The sequence below is a fragment of the Panthera uncia genome, assembly GCF_023721935.1.
Source record: "Panthera uncia isolate 11264 chromosome A1 unlocalized genomic scaffold, Puncia_PCG_1.0 HiC_scaffold_17, whole genome shotgun sequence".
NCBI classification, from domain to species: domain Eukaryota; kingdom Metazoa; phylum Chordata; class Mammalia; order Carnivora; family Felidae; genus Panthera; species Panthera uncia.
This window is the reverse complement of record NW_026057577.1, coordinates 45,303,154-45,316,736: the sequence shown is the minus strand read 5'-3', so window position 1 is coordinate 45,316,736 and position 13,583 is coordinate 45,303,154. Positions and strand designations below refer to the sequence as shown.

Below are 13,583 nucleotides of genomic sequence, written 5' to 3'. Positions count from 1 at the left end.
TTATATGAGGAAATAGCACTCCAGGGAGATGGTATGGCAAGGGCAAAGATCCTGAGGTAGAATTATGCTTAGCATGTTCTAGGAACATAGGGAAGTCAGTGTAACTAGAGGCGAGCAAGCAGTGAGTGGGGCAGCAAGGGGAGATTGTCCCTAGGGAGTAGAGGGTTCTGGTGTCAGACAGGGAGGCAGGAACCAGGTCACAGAGTCTTCCAGCCCACGGGAAGGAGTTTGGATTCAGTATTGCAGTGGAAAGTCTGCATCTATAATAAAGCCTTGCACAGAGTGGTTAAGTGCTGAGAAAAAACAAACCAGGTTAAGGAGATAGAGACTGGAAAGCTGGGGAAGCTATTTAAAACAATTTGTCAGAGAAGTTCTCTCTGAGGAAGTGACTTTTGGACTGAGTCTTGAACTATGTGAAGCAGCAACCATACAGATTGCTGGGAAAAACCAGTTCCAGGCAGAGAAAATAGCACCGAAGTGGGAATAAGCTTGATACATTCTGGAAAGAGCAAGAGGGTCACCATGGCTGGGGCTTGGTGTGGGAGGAAGGATGGAGGGAGATTAGGCTGGGGAAGCAGGCAAGGGCAGTTCCAGAGGCCCTTGAAGGCCAGAGTAAGGCCTTCTATTCTAAATGCACTGGAAAGACTTTGACGATTTCAAATAGAGAAATGGCATGATATTTGTTTTAGTAAGATTCCTCTGACTGCTGTGTTGAGGACAGATGATAGCAAGGACAAGGTAGAAGTGAGGATGTGGGATGAGAGGTGGCTGAAGTAGTTTCGGCCTAGGACAGCAATGGCTGTGATTAGGTTCTGGATTGAGTTCAAAAGCAGCACTCACTAATGCCTTAGACACAGGGGTGGGGGGACAAAAGAAATCAAGACAGCTCTTGCTTTTGTTTTCTCTTGGTTTGTTGAATGAAGTGAATCAAAACCCAATGGATTTTGCCCTTGAAGAAGAAGAGCATAGATAGAAGCTATAGCCTCAGGCAGGGGTAGGCCTGGGTGAGGGGCCACAGCCTAAGGACAGCAGAGATATGGAGGAGGACAGACAGGCACCATGAGACTGGGAACAGGGAACAAGGAAAGGAACAGGCAGCCTTGGGCACCCCAAAGAGATGGGGTTGGGAAAGATCTGTGGTGGACCGCCTCAGAGTTTTGCTCCCTACGTTTTTACTGTATGTAAAAATGTGTGTGTGTGTGTGTGTGTGTGTGCGTATAAACCTATGGAATTTAGCCCTTGTATAGATACATATAACAAACACTACCATAAGAACTCTGAACAATTCTTTTGCCCCCAAAAATTCCCTCGTCGTACCCATTAGTTCTATTCTCCATTACTATAGTTTTGTCTCTTTGAAACTGTCACGTAAATTGAATCATATGGTATATAATCTTTTCAGAATTGATTCTTCCACTCAGAATGCCTTTCAAATGCCTTTGAGGTTCATCCAAGTTGTTGCTTTTTATTGCTAAGTATTTCATTGTATAGACACACCCCAGTTTGTTTATCCATTCACTTGTTGAAGGACATCTGGATTATTTCCACGTATGAAGAACGATGCTACAAACATTCACGAATAGGTTTTTGCAGGACCATAATTTACATCTCTCTAGGGTAAATACCCAGGGATTGCTGGATGCTGGTAAGAGTGTGTTTAACTTTAGACTGTTAATATGGTGAATTGCACTTGATCATGGTAAAATATTCTTTTATAATATATATTGTTGGATTGGACTTGCTAAGAGTTCTTGTGTCTCTTCATGAGGGACATTGATCTGCAGCCTTCTTTTTTTGTATCATCTTTGTGAGATACGGATTAAAGCAGTGTTTAGAGAGAAATTTGTGGCATTATAAATGCGTAGAATAATGCTACAAAAGAAGAACGTATTCAAATCAATAATCTGAACCTCCATCTTAAAGAAGCAGAAAAAGGGAACCAAAATACACCTAAAGCCAAGCAGAAAAAAGAGAGTAATAAAAATGAGAACAGAAATCAATGAAATGATAGGATCTGTTTGGTACCAGGTTAATGTTGGCCTCCTAAGTTAAGTTGGAAAGGATTCTATCCTCTTTCATTTTCTGGAAGAGACTGTATAGAACTGGTCTAATTTCTCTAAATGTTTGAGAGAAATAACCAGTGAGCCTGGAGATTTCTTCTTCAGAAGATTTTAAACCACAAAATCCTGTGTCTTTAATAGCTCTAGAACTATTCAGGTTATCTATTTTATCTTGGTGAGTTTTGGTGGTTTGGGCTTTTCAAGGAAAATCACACAGTTCTTCAAAGTTGTTGAATTTATGTGCATAGAGTTGTTTGTGGTATTCCCTCATGATCTTTTTTTATTGTCTGTAGGATTTATACAATATCTTCTTTCATTCTTAGTACTGACAATTCATGTCTTCTCTCTCCCTCTCCTCTCTCTCTCTCTCTCTCTTTGATCTTGCTAGAAGCCTATCAAATTTAATGATATTTGCAAAGAACCAACTTTTGGCTTTTTACAGTTTTCTCCATTGTTTTTCTGTTTTCAGTTTCATTGATTTCTGCTCTTTATTGCTTCCTTTGCTCCCATTGCTGCCATTAAGGGATTGCTTGGGGACTGGGGTGTGAGGAAGAGAGAAAAGAAAAAAGAAACGATGGTTTTTTGCATTCTGAGAATTAGGACTCTCTTTCCCCAGTCCTTGAGCTGTCCTGGAGCTCTCCCCAGCCAGTTCCCTGGAGGCCACTTCTGGTTTTCCGGCTGCATTGACTTCAGGATGGGGGCAATCAGAGGGAAAAAATGGTAAACTCACCACGATTTCCATGGTACTCCAATTTCTGGTCTTCTTCCCCAATCTACTTGCTACTATTTAGTTTTCAGAGTCTTCATCTATTCTGTCCAGGTTATAGTTGTGGTTGGTAAGAACGACCAGGTAGAGTGTGTTTCTTCCATCTGATCCAGACTGAAACTTTTCCCACGTTCTTTGAGCTCGTTCAGAGAGAATTCGGGACCTCATATATGGGGCCATCATATCTTCTACCCCCATCCCTGCTCCAACTCCACTGGCTTCTCTTGTAGCACTACTGCCTTGACCACCATCTGTCTCTCTGGGTTCCACAGGGATTGTCTGCAGTGGAGACTAAGGCAACTTGGATGACTGACACATCCAGGACCAGACGCACCCTGGGCAGCCAAGAAGCATTTCTTCCTTCAGAGATGAATTCCTACTACATGAGAATTAGTAGTTCATTCCACAGGGGATCCTCAGTGACTTATAAGTCTTGGGGCATCATATTCAAACATCACATTCAGGTTGTCCTGGTTGCCTATGGTTGATTTCATGAAGTTCTCTTCCTGGTCAGACTGATGGTTCATAAGATGACTTAATTGTTCTTATAAACTTATTCAGAAGAAAAATGAGCTTACCTTTTCCTCAGGCTCATGCACACTCCTTGTAGTCCTTTCTCCTGTTCAGGTGATTTGTTTCAAATCTCTAGTGCTCTGCTGAGAAGGGCACCCATGGCATCCTTACAAAGTTGAGTACCAATCTTCCTAGGGCAATTACAGAGAAACGTCCCAGTTGCAATACCCTGGCAGGCTTGATGGAGAGGAAGCTTGACACTAAATGAGAGCCCCATCCTTTTCCTACAGGCCCGCCTGAACCAAAGGAGCCTAGCAATTCCAGGGCCCGTCCTTTTAATATATTCTAAAATTAAAGTCAACCTGGAAATGAGGTAGGTGGGTGAGTGGCTGAAGCTAAACGGTCATTGTGTACCAGGCTGGTTATCCCACCGGTTGTTATACGATAACAGAGGATCAGATAAACACAGGCATAACCTCTGCCTCCATTGACAATGTAAATCATCCCTTGTATCATTTGTCTTTCCTTCAGACTGAATACAAAAGGCATAGAAATGAACAATTCATGCCTAAACACAGGAGAGCTCGAAAGCTAGTGTATGTCAGATGTTTACTCTAGGTCATCATTAAGGGGTTGAGTGGATTTGCTTATAAACACAGGCTATTCTGTCGGGGCCGGGGGAGTGGGAGAGACAAAGTGTTTCTTGTCGTGCGAAGACAGCTCTTTTAAAGACACACTGCAACTTTTCTGCCACGCACAGTAAGTTATATAGATAATTCTTTTTATAGGATATGAAATGTTGTCTCCTGAGCAGTGCAAAGCGTAATGTGTTATAGAAACAATGCTCTTTCTCTCCACTTTGTGCAAATGTCATTTTTCATTATCCACTGAGAAAGAGCTCGCTAGAGATCGAAATGAGAGCAGGGCTGCCCTTTCTGCCAATGGTCAGGCGCTTCCTGACACATAGTCAGCAAAGACCTCCATGGGAGCCCTGGGAGTTCTCCCCAGGCGGCTCCCCCAACAGCGAAGTGTGGAGCACAAGCCCCTGAAAGATGTCACATCTTTCCAGGCTGTCCATTTCCGCTGCCCTCATTCTCTGCTCAGGGTTTTGTGGGTGGTGCTGGTGGCTGTTGTTCCCACCCTGTCCAACCAAAGGCAGCTAAAGAAAAAGCGCCAAGACAAACAGAACGAGAGCCTTGAGGACCCAGTAATGGGTACAGAGCGTAGAGTGTGGTAATCATTCTTTTGATTTGTGCTCAGATATGTTTTCTATTTGCTTTCGCACAGAATGCACATTTTCCCTCCGGATTGCAAATAATCTAAACCAGGGTAAAACCATCACAAAGTGGCCTTCAAACATCATGTCTGTATTGGAACTGAATGACTGATCAGACATTTAAATATGGAAACTGGGAATTCGGGTAAATTGCAGAGATACGGTTTTTTAAAACCTGCTCAGAGTTGTTTAAATAATCTTTGCTTTCTTGGGTCTCTCTCTCTCTCTCTCTCTGCCTCTTTCTCTCAAGAATTCTGCAGTTTTTCCTTCTAATTTTGCTCCCATTTGCTCCAATTTTAGTGTCGTTCAATGATTTGTTTGCCTCTAGAAATTATTTTTACATCACTCCTAACAGATGGAACAAGAAAGAAGATGAGATTGAATTATCAACATTCCCAATGTCTGGTCCCTCTGCCCTTTTGCCAGGGTCCATTTCCTGAGCTAATCAACAGCTTCTTACATCGTCATCAGTGCCTACTGTCAAGCCTCTTTGAAGTCAAAGACAAGCAAAGAAATAGGCACACACAGAATGATGGCTGCAGCCCAGTGTCCTGCACACCCCGCCCCCCAGGGGAGAGGGGAAAGGAAAAGCTGCGAGGGGGACATGGGATGGGGAGTGCCTGCTGTAGAAAGGAGTGTGCTCACACCCTGCTGGCTGAGGCTCCTGTCTGGTGGAGCCCCTGACAGCAGTCAGGCAAAGGAATCCTACAACAGGGTTCTGGTCCCACGTTAATGTCAAGCACTGGGTTTTCTTTTAGTTACTCAAGGATCAAAGGGAAATTATTCAATAAAAAGGAACTTAAAGGGGACTTCTGGGCCGACACAAACCTTAATCAAAAACACTTGTTCAAATGCAGCTTCCTTGACCTGCCTTTTCATATTGTCTTTCCAGTTCTTATACACATTTGTGATTAAAATAAGGATTTTCTCCATCACAATTCAGCGTTCCCCTCCCTCTCAGCTGACCAGGATCTCACAAGGGTGACATGACAGTTTGTTGCTAAGGAACTGAAGATATATGTCACAATTCAGCATTCTGATGAAGAAGAGTAAATACTTTTCAACAGATTGAACATTGAGTATAAATACGCAGTGTGCATGCGCGTGTGTGAGTGCACGCGTACGTGCAAGATTATAACTGACAACAGAGAGAAGAGAAAGCACAAGAGCGTTCCTGTCTGAAACGAGGATGATCAGCCACCTCCTCTATGAAAGCTGCTCTTTAATAACCCTCAGCTGCCTCGCTTGTAAGAATACCATCATGCATTTGAACTTTTCACTTCGGCTTGTTTTGCTCCCCTCTGTTCCGATGCCTGTTCCCTCGCACTGTCGTGTCAGAGATTTATCACAGTGTGACCTCAGTCACGTTCTCTCTGAAAAGGAGTCAAGCACAAACTTCCCAAGTCTCTAATATTCTAGGTGTTCAGCAGGGAGACTGGAACATGAAATTCCTCCCACTTGAAGTACACCCACATCAGTGTTTCTTGAAAATCTATTTATCTTAGTCACGACCTATGAACATGAATAGAACGTGGCTAATGTTTCCCTGGATCCCATGTGCCTGAACACTGGGAAAAGTTAGAATTTATACAGTCGCGATTCCCAGGGAGAAGTGCAATAACTTCACGGTTTTTTTTTTAAATAGAATTCTTTAAGAAGCAGAACATTTAAAATGTGCCCTTTCTTTCTCTCTCGCAGCATTAAAAAAGATCTCTGCCTCTCAATTTGGTTCGCCTGCTATCATGTTGCTGATTCTGTGATTGTCAGATTAAGAAAAATGGGAAAATCTAACAGCAGATAATGCCACAAATGAATGGTATGCATACAATAATAGATAAGTACACACCATGAATTAAAGAGGAAATGGATACATGTAGCAAAGGAAACAGTGATCCTTTGAAAATTGAAGATAAGAGCTTAATTACTTATATAGAAAACTACAGGAAGATGTGACCTGAATTTGATTGAAGAGAAGTAAACGTCGTGGTCAAATCCTTGGGTACTAGGCCAACATTTTGCTTGAATTCTATCCATCTCTCCTGCAGTAGGGGGCCAGTTCGGAGTAATAAGTGTTTACTCTGCCTAATTGAGGAGGTTGGACGCTAATGAGTTTTCTGAACACTGCAGAAAAGAATGTTCCATGTGAAGGGGAAACCAAAAGGTACATGGAAATGAAAAAAAAAAAAAAATGCCCTGGGAACATGTGAAAGTTCATTGAGGTGGGCTGGGAGAAGTCCAAACAAAACAGGTTTTAGAAAGAGGTGATGTGGTTAAAAACCACTCACTCACCCTGGCTAGAACACAACTATAAACAGAATTTGACCCTGACCTCCCATAAATGATCCAGGCATTGTTGACAAGCAGACAAACTCAGAGGGTGTCACTTGATTCTGTTCATTATTTATGCTACATGGGACTTCCTTCTGTGCTCCTTGCGGTTTTTCTCCCAACCACCCCAAAAGTTACATTCTACACATAATTTGAGAATAAAAAATAGGAAGCACCTCTAAATTGAAATGCCTAATCAGAAATGTGTAATTGAAGGCAAACCTTTGATTAGTACCAATATAAATTTGGTTTAAGGTGAGTAGGGCTACTGCGTCTCAAGATGAGAACATTTAGGAGCCTCAACATATGCTGAATCCCTGCTGCCCAGGACTCTATTAAGGCGCAGGACAAGAAAAAAAGAAAAAAAAAAAAAAAGGATAAACTCTGCCCTTGGGAAGTTAGGACATGACAGCAAAATCGTACCAAAGAGGCACACAGGACTGCATAAGCAAAAGGTTCCAAGAGCGGCCTTGGCTAAATATATTCCCTCAGAGAGGGAGATACTTGTCCTGATATCTAAAACAGAGGTAGAGGGGATGGAAGAAGGTGTCCTTGGGCTAGGGAATCATGCAAGGAAAGACGAGGAGGTTGAAGTAGCCCTGAGATGACTTAGAATATTCTGGTTATCCGTTGCTGTGCAACAAACTATCCCAAAATTTAGTAGTCTAAAACAAACCTTCTATTTTGCTTATAATAGTTGTGCCTCAATAATTCATGAAGAGCTCTGCTGCCTGGTTTATCTCTGATCTACATGGTGTCCACTCGGGCTAGATGGTCCATCTTCAAGATGGCTTCTGCACTCTTAGGTTTGGCACTTGGAGTCCTTGGCCTGCCTCTCTCCCTACCATCTCCCTCACCTCAACTTGGGCTCCTCATAGCATGACAATCCTTAGGGTAATAGGATTTCTTATAATAGCAGCTCAGGGTTCCAAGAGAGTGTTCCCAGGGGCACAGCCAGAAGTTCCAAGGTTTCTTATGACCTAACCTTGGAACATCCAGACATCACTTCTACCACATTCTATTGATCAAGCAGGTCACAAAAGCAGTTCATATTGAAGGGAATGGGATTGGACTTAATCTTTCTATTCTTTTTTTAATGTTTATCTTTATTATTTTTGAGACAAAGAAAGACAGGGCATGAGTAGGGGACAGGCAGAGAGAGAGGGAGACACAGAATCGGAAGAGGCTCCAGGCTCTGAGCTGTCAGCACAGAGCCCGATGCGGGGCTCGAACACGTCAACCACAAGCTCATGACCTGAGCCCAAGTCAGACACTCAATCGACTGAGCCACCCAGGAGCCCCTAGACTTCATCTTTCAATGGGAAGAATTACAACAAATCTGTAGCCAACTTTACCACAGAAAGTAATAAATAAAGCAGAATGATTTAAGTAAATGGTCAATGCCAGAGAACAGGAGCAATTGTCAGAGCAAGAGGCAGAGAATGAGTATAGAGGGCTTTGTAGGTAAGAGATTTGAACATTAAAATAATATCACCTTTTCGTCCTGGCATATCCTCTCTTGTGGAATGACATGCATCTAAACAAAAGAGGGCACCATGATTTTCTAGAGTTCCCAGGCATTGGGACTAGATGAGCGAAGGAAATTGAAATTCCCCACTTGAATCTCTCCAACAGGATACTTTCTGGTCAGGGCATATTTGGTTGTGAAGAACAGAAACTCATTCAAGCCACTTTAAGGACTATTCAGCACCTCAGGCAAGCATAAGAGCATCCCAGGACAAGAGATAGGGATGGTGGGCCACAAGATATTTTCTAGGTCGGTCACTACAAACCTGAGAGCCTGGATTACCCTATCTGTCCCTGGTGGTGGTCTGAGGTCTCTCATCTCTGTGCCAGCTTTGATCTCTTGCTTGTCTTCACAGTCGAGCTTTCCCTGCTGACTCAACAGAGAACACAAAACCAAAAATGGCTGCTCCAGGCCTGCATGGCCTTTGATTCCAACCAACCAACATTATCTGATTACAGATTGTTTAATCTATGAAATTGAATTTGGAGGGGTCTCTGGTTAGTTTAGACTAGTCTATGGATTGGCTCCCTTTGAGTTAAATAGCTACTCTTCGTTCAATCAAGTATGGCTGGAGAACAGTTCAGATGTTTAATAAGAAAGTAACATAAAAGCACAGTCACCTATGAAGTCTGCCCCTACGATCAGTAAGGGCACAGGTGGGGAGCCAGTCAAGAGAAAAAGTGTAAGAAGGCTAAGTAACAAGTAAGGAGGATCATGTGGAAAAGAGGCCAGCCCAGAGCTGGGAACTGGGATAAGGACAGAAGAGGTTGGTCCCCAAGCCATTCATGCATATCCCAAACCCTTCCCTGATGGAGGCAGACCCATTTCCTATTGAACTTGCCCTGGAAGCCTTGATGTATGAAGCAGCAAAGTAATGGACAGTAATGGATAGTATCAAAGAAGGGCCTTTCTTCCCTGGCTTTCATAGAGGATGTTAATGCTTATAATAGTATTGGGAGTATCAACCTTCTCCTCCCAGATTATTCTCCAGTACACATACCTACACCATAAGGGAAAGATTGATAGTATAAGCATTGGCTCTTTAATTTTGTCAATAGAAATTATTAATTAAAAAAGTGAGTAGGAAAACAAATCCCAGTTGCAGAAAAGTATTAATGGTCCTTCATACTGTCATAGAAAAATGCAAATCAAGATATTCCTTTTCCCTAATTAGCAGACAAAATCCAGGATAAAGTTTAAGTTGATAAGAGCTCTTTCAACACTGGAGAAAGGTATTGACCTTCCTGTGGTAAAGGTAAGTATGAAGTACATTAAAATAACCATTGTCTCAGTAATCAAGTTTACCTCTACAATAACATTGGACTATGACACTCCATCAGAAATGCTGTCTGCTCAAAATTCTCCAAACAGAAGCCCTGAATGGAATTCTGCTAGGGTAGGAGAATTGTGGCTGGGTAGTCAAAATCAATTTGTCCCTGTGATTGACACGAGGGCCTGTATGGCAGCCAAGCTCTCTCAAACCATCTGTGCTCTGATTATGATCAATAGGTATTCACGATATGCCCGGGAAATGTGCTGTTTGATTACTTTTACATGGGAGAGAAGACAAAACACCTCAGCCTAGAGTCTTTTAATGTGGATGTAGAAGCTGGGTGATGAATTATTAGAATATAGAGTTTGCACTGATAAACTTTTGAACTTTCATTGAACTTGTAGATTAAGAATAGGCAGTTTTTCCAAGAGGAAAATTCACCAGACAACCAACAATTTTTCTTTCACATATTTAAGGGAGATGTTCGATCTGGTAAGGAAATAATAGTAATTTATGTCTTTGATAATTGAGAAGGATTATAGTTCTATACACAGAAAAAGCAACCACCACCCGGGCCCTGTGAGTCACAAAGCCATAAAAGAAGAAGCTTCCAGGTTAAAAGCAGATGAAACCTCCGGATTTGGAGCATGATGTTCTCCTAGAGGGAGCTGAGAAAGGGAAAAGAAATCCCCATCTACTTGTAAAATTAGGGCCCCCTCTCTGCCTTCCTTCCAAACAATGATAATGATGCTTTTCAAATTCAACTTGAGCTTCCACACTAACAGAAACACGTGTGCGCACGCGCGTGCACACACACACACACACACACACACACACACACATACACTCACACACAGAACCATTTCTCTGTGTGCATAGCTCTCTTGCATATACCATAATGCACAAACATAACAGACCCACACTGACCCTCAGTGGGAGACAACTGTCTAAATATAAGCAATGAAGCTGTCTCCTTCAATCTGCTGGGACCCATCATTCTCCAAATATCATTTGTCCTGTAATCTGTAGGAACAGCCTGGAGTAGATGAAAGGTTAAGAAGGAAGATTGCTGACCAGCTGGAAACATGTGTTTGTTATATTCAACTCACTACAAGAAATTATTTTACTGATAAAATAGTGTTAGCTGAGATCAGGTTCCTAAGAGATGGGAATTACTAATTTTGCTACCATGACACTGAACAGCTTGTATTAAAAATACACATCGGCTCGTGGCTCTTTGGCTTGGTTGGTACAATGCACCAAAGGCCTCAAGTAAATGCTGGCCACTCTTCAGTTCACTTGCCCTTATTAATAATAGATCCTATCACCTTCCTTCCCTGATCTCTTCACTGTAATGTTTTTGCTTCCATGGAATTCAGTTTGAGGCAATCCTACCACTACTATTAGCATGCATCTTGCTAGATGCTCAAAAATGAGAAGGACACAATCTTATCACAAGTTGCTAATAGCTGATGTTTATAAAGAACCATGGGTGTTATAATGCAAGGCTGGGAAACAGCCAACAAGAGTGAGATATACAGTCTTAAAGAGCAGTCTAAGGATGGAGCCAACAGCTCCATTTGGGGGGATTCAAAGTGCCTATTTCATTTGCAAGGAACAGAGATTTATGCAGGTTTTCTCAAGTCATAAGGGTTAGGTGTTATTTTAAAAACCCAACACCTTGCATGGAAAAGTCATCAAGAACTTGGACAGGCCTGGGTACTCATTATTCTATCTCTTTGTCTGAGGGCATCTCTACCATGTCTGCTGGTCTGGTCTGTCCTCCTATCTCTACTGACTTGGCTTACTCAAAGTTTTTATTTCCCCATAACTATGGTTTGCACATGACTGCTCACGACCTTGACTCTATCTCCTGGTGTTTAGTTTTAGCAAGCACTGCTAACTGTCTTATTTGAATTTCTAAAAAGCAGAGAGGGAACTTAGTTGCCTCTACTCAGATTTCATGTGGCCACACTCTGGGTTTACTGGCCAGCCACTAGATGCACTAATCTATGCTCAGTACCCAACCATAGGCCAATTCTCTATGGCCAAAAGCACCCAGTGAGGGGGTACAAATAAAGCTGCCCCTTCAGCAAGGACAGTTTAATTAATAAAAGGCTTGGCAGGCATTCTAAAGGCTGATCTGCCTAGTCCATGGGATAACTGGGAAAGGTTCCATGGAAGAGGTTACATTTGAGATGATCATAAAAGGATCTTGTGAAAGGACAGGCAAAGGTGGAGTAAACATGGAGGTAATTCCATATGCAAAAACCCAAAATAGTAAAGTAGGGAGTGTATTTGTGGGTATTTTGTTTTGGCTAGGTAGGGCAGTGCTCCTCAAATGTTCTGTGCATGTGAATCACCTAAGAATCTTTTTAAAATGCAGATTCCTACTAACTCTGAGGTAGGACCTGAGATGCTGCCTCTCTAAGTTCCCAGAGGATGCTGACGTGCTGGTACACACTTTGGATAGCAGGCCTAGAAGAAAGAATATGTCAAAGCTTTGAATACCAGGCTAAGAAATTGGTATCCACTCTACTTCAGCGAGTAATAAGCAGCTCTGGAGGACATGAGACCGAAGAATGATATAACCAGAGTGGTGTTAAAAGACAATGGATTCGGCAATGCTTTGTGGGATAAATCAGAAGAGAACTGGAAGATCAGCTATTTAACAATTGTAAAGACCAGGAGAGAGGTAATAAGGACTAAAATAGGACACCTTCTCTGGAAGGGGAAAGGAAAGGATACATAAGATAATATATATAGCCAGTTGAACATGCCCTTCTCAACATCCTTACCAAGTCTTGCCTTACTTAACAAGAGGAGTCACTTCCTCAGGCATCATCTGGTGACATCTTTCTATGTCCTTTCCAGGGTGTCTGCTTTTCATTTCAGATCACATCTAAAGATACACACTCTCTTTTACCTCTAACCCTTAATTTCATTCCCCTGCCTAACCACATTTTTTATCGTGTGCAACTTGCCGCATGATTTAACTATATTATAACCATGTGACTATGTTATTTAGCTATTATTTCATTGTGTACCAGTAACCAGATTCAGTAACTATATTTGTTCTGCTGAGGAGTTTTGTAGAAAGCATATCTGAAGGGCACTAGGCAATGAGGTAAAGTCTATTACTGCCTTATCACCATCAAGAAAATGATCTGTTTGTTTGCACTTCACTGGAGTGTATAGCCAGAGAAATTGAAAGAGAGTTTGGGGAGGGCCTGAGTGAAGTCCAGAGATGGAGATGGATGGATACTCTACACAGTATGCTTTGGCTCAAGATCCCCAAAAACAGCTGTTACAAGTATGCAATAGGGAACTAGCCAAACAATGTACTGACAGAGAAGAAGAGATAAGGTGACAAACCTTATATTAGAATTCAGAATCTCTGTTATTATGCAGCTTACTCCATCCCTACTATACATTTAAAATGAAGGAAAAGATAAACTTGATGTTAAATACAAATCCTGACTGAAATTTTCTTAAGGCTAAAAGCTTCATAATATCCTGAGATTATGGCTATAAAGAAGAAATCTGTGCTTACCTATTGGATTGTTCATGCCATTTTGAGGTCGAATTCTGAATGCTGAACTTTGGTTTTCTGGTTGAACACTTGAGGTCCTTGTGCATTAAATAATTTACACACCAAGCAGGACTTTAAATTCCTTCCTTTTCCTACTGGGCTGGGATTTTGTGCACACATGTAGACTTAGATCTTAAAAACCAAACAGTTGTTGCTGATCAGAAACCAAAACAAAACAATTTCTCCTGGAAAGAAAGAAAGAAAGAAAGAAAGAAAGAAAGAAAGAAAGAAAGAAAGAAAGAAAGAA

At 41.9% G+C, this 13,583-nt stretch overlaps 2 long non-coding RNA genes across 6 annotated transcripts in view; one reads left to right on the top strand and one right to left on the bottom strand.

Moving 5' to 3' along the window:
• LOC125935667 (uncharacterized) overlaps positions 1-13,583 on the bottom strand; it is a 134,977-nt gene that overhangs the window by 39,300 nt on the left and 82,094 nt on the right. For 3 of the 4 annotated variants that reach the window (XR_007461747.1, XR_007461750.1, XR_007461751.1), the window contains exons 1-2: positions 5,444-5,678; positions 3,405-3,530 (exon numbers count right to left, since the gene is read on the bottom strand). The exons of the other annotated variant lie outside the window; for it this stretch is intronic. This is a non-coding gene — a long non-coding RNA (uncharacterized LOC125935667). Of the gene's footprint in view, positions 1-3,404; positions 3,531-5,443; positions 5,679-13,583 lie in introns of those variants that run through there. 4 annotated transcript variants of the gene reach the window in all.
• LOC125935666 (uncharacterized) lies at positions 5,774-12,218 on the top strand. 2 transcript variants are annotated; one of them, XR_007461746.1, is made up of 3 exons: positions 5,774-5,862; positions 6,314-6,431; positions 12,131-12,218. It is a non-coding gene; the product is annotated as an uncharacterized LOC125935666 (long non-coding RNA). The 2 variants fall into 2 exon arrangements; XR_007461745.1 differs by lacking the exon at positions 12,131-12,218 and having other exon boundaries at positions 6,314-6,632.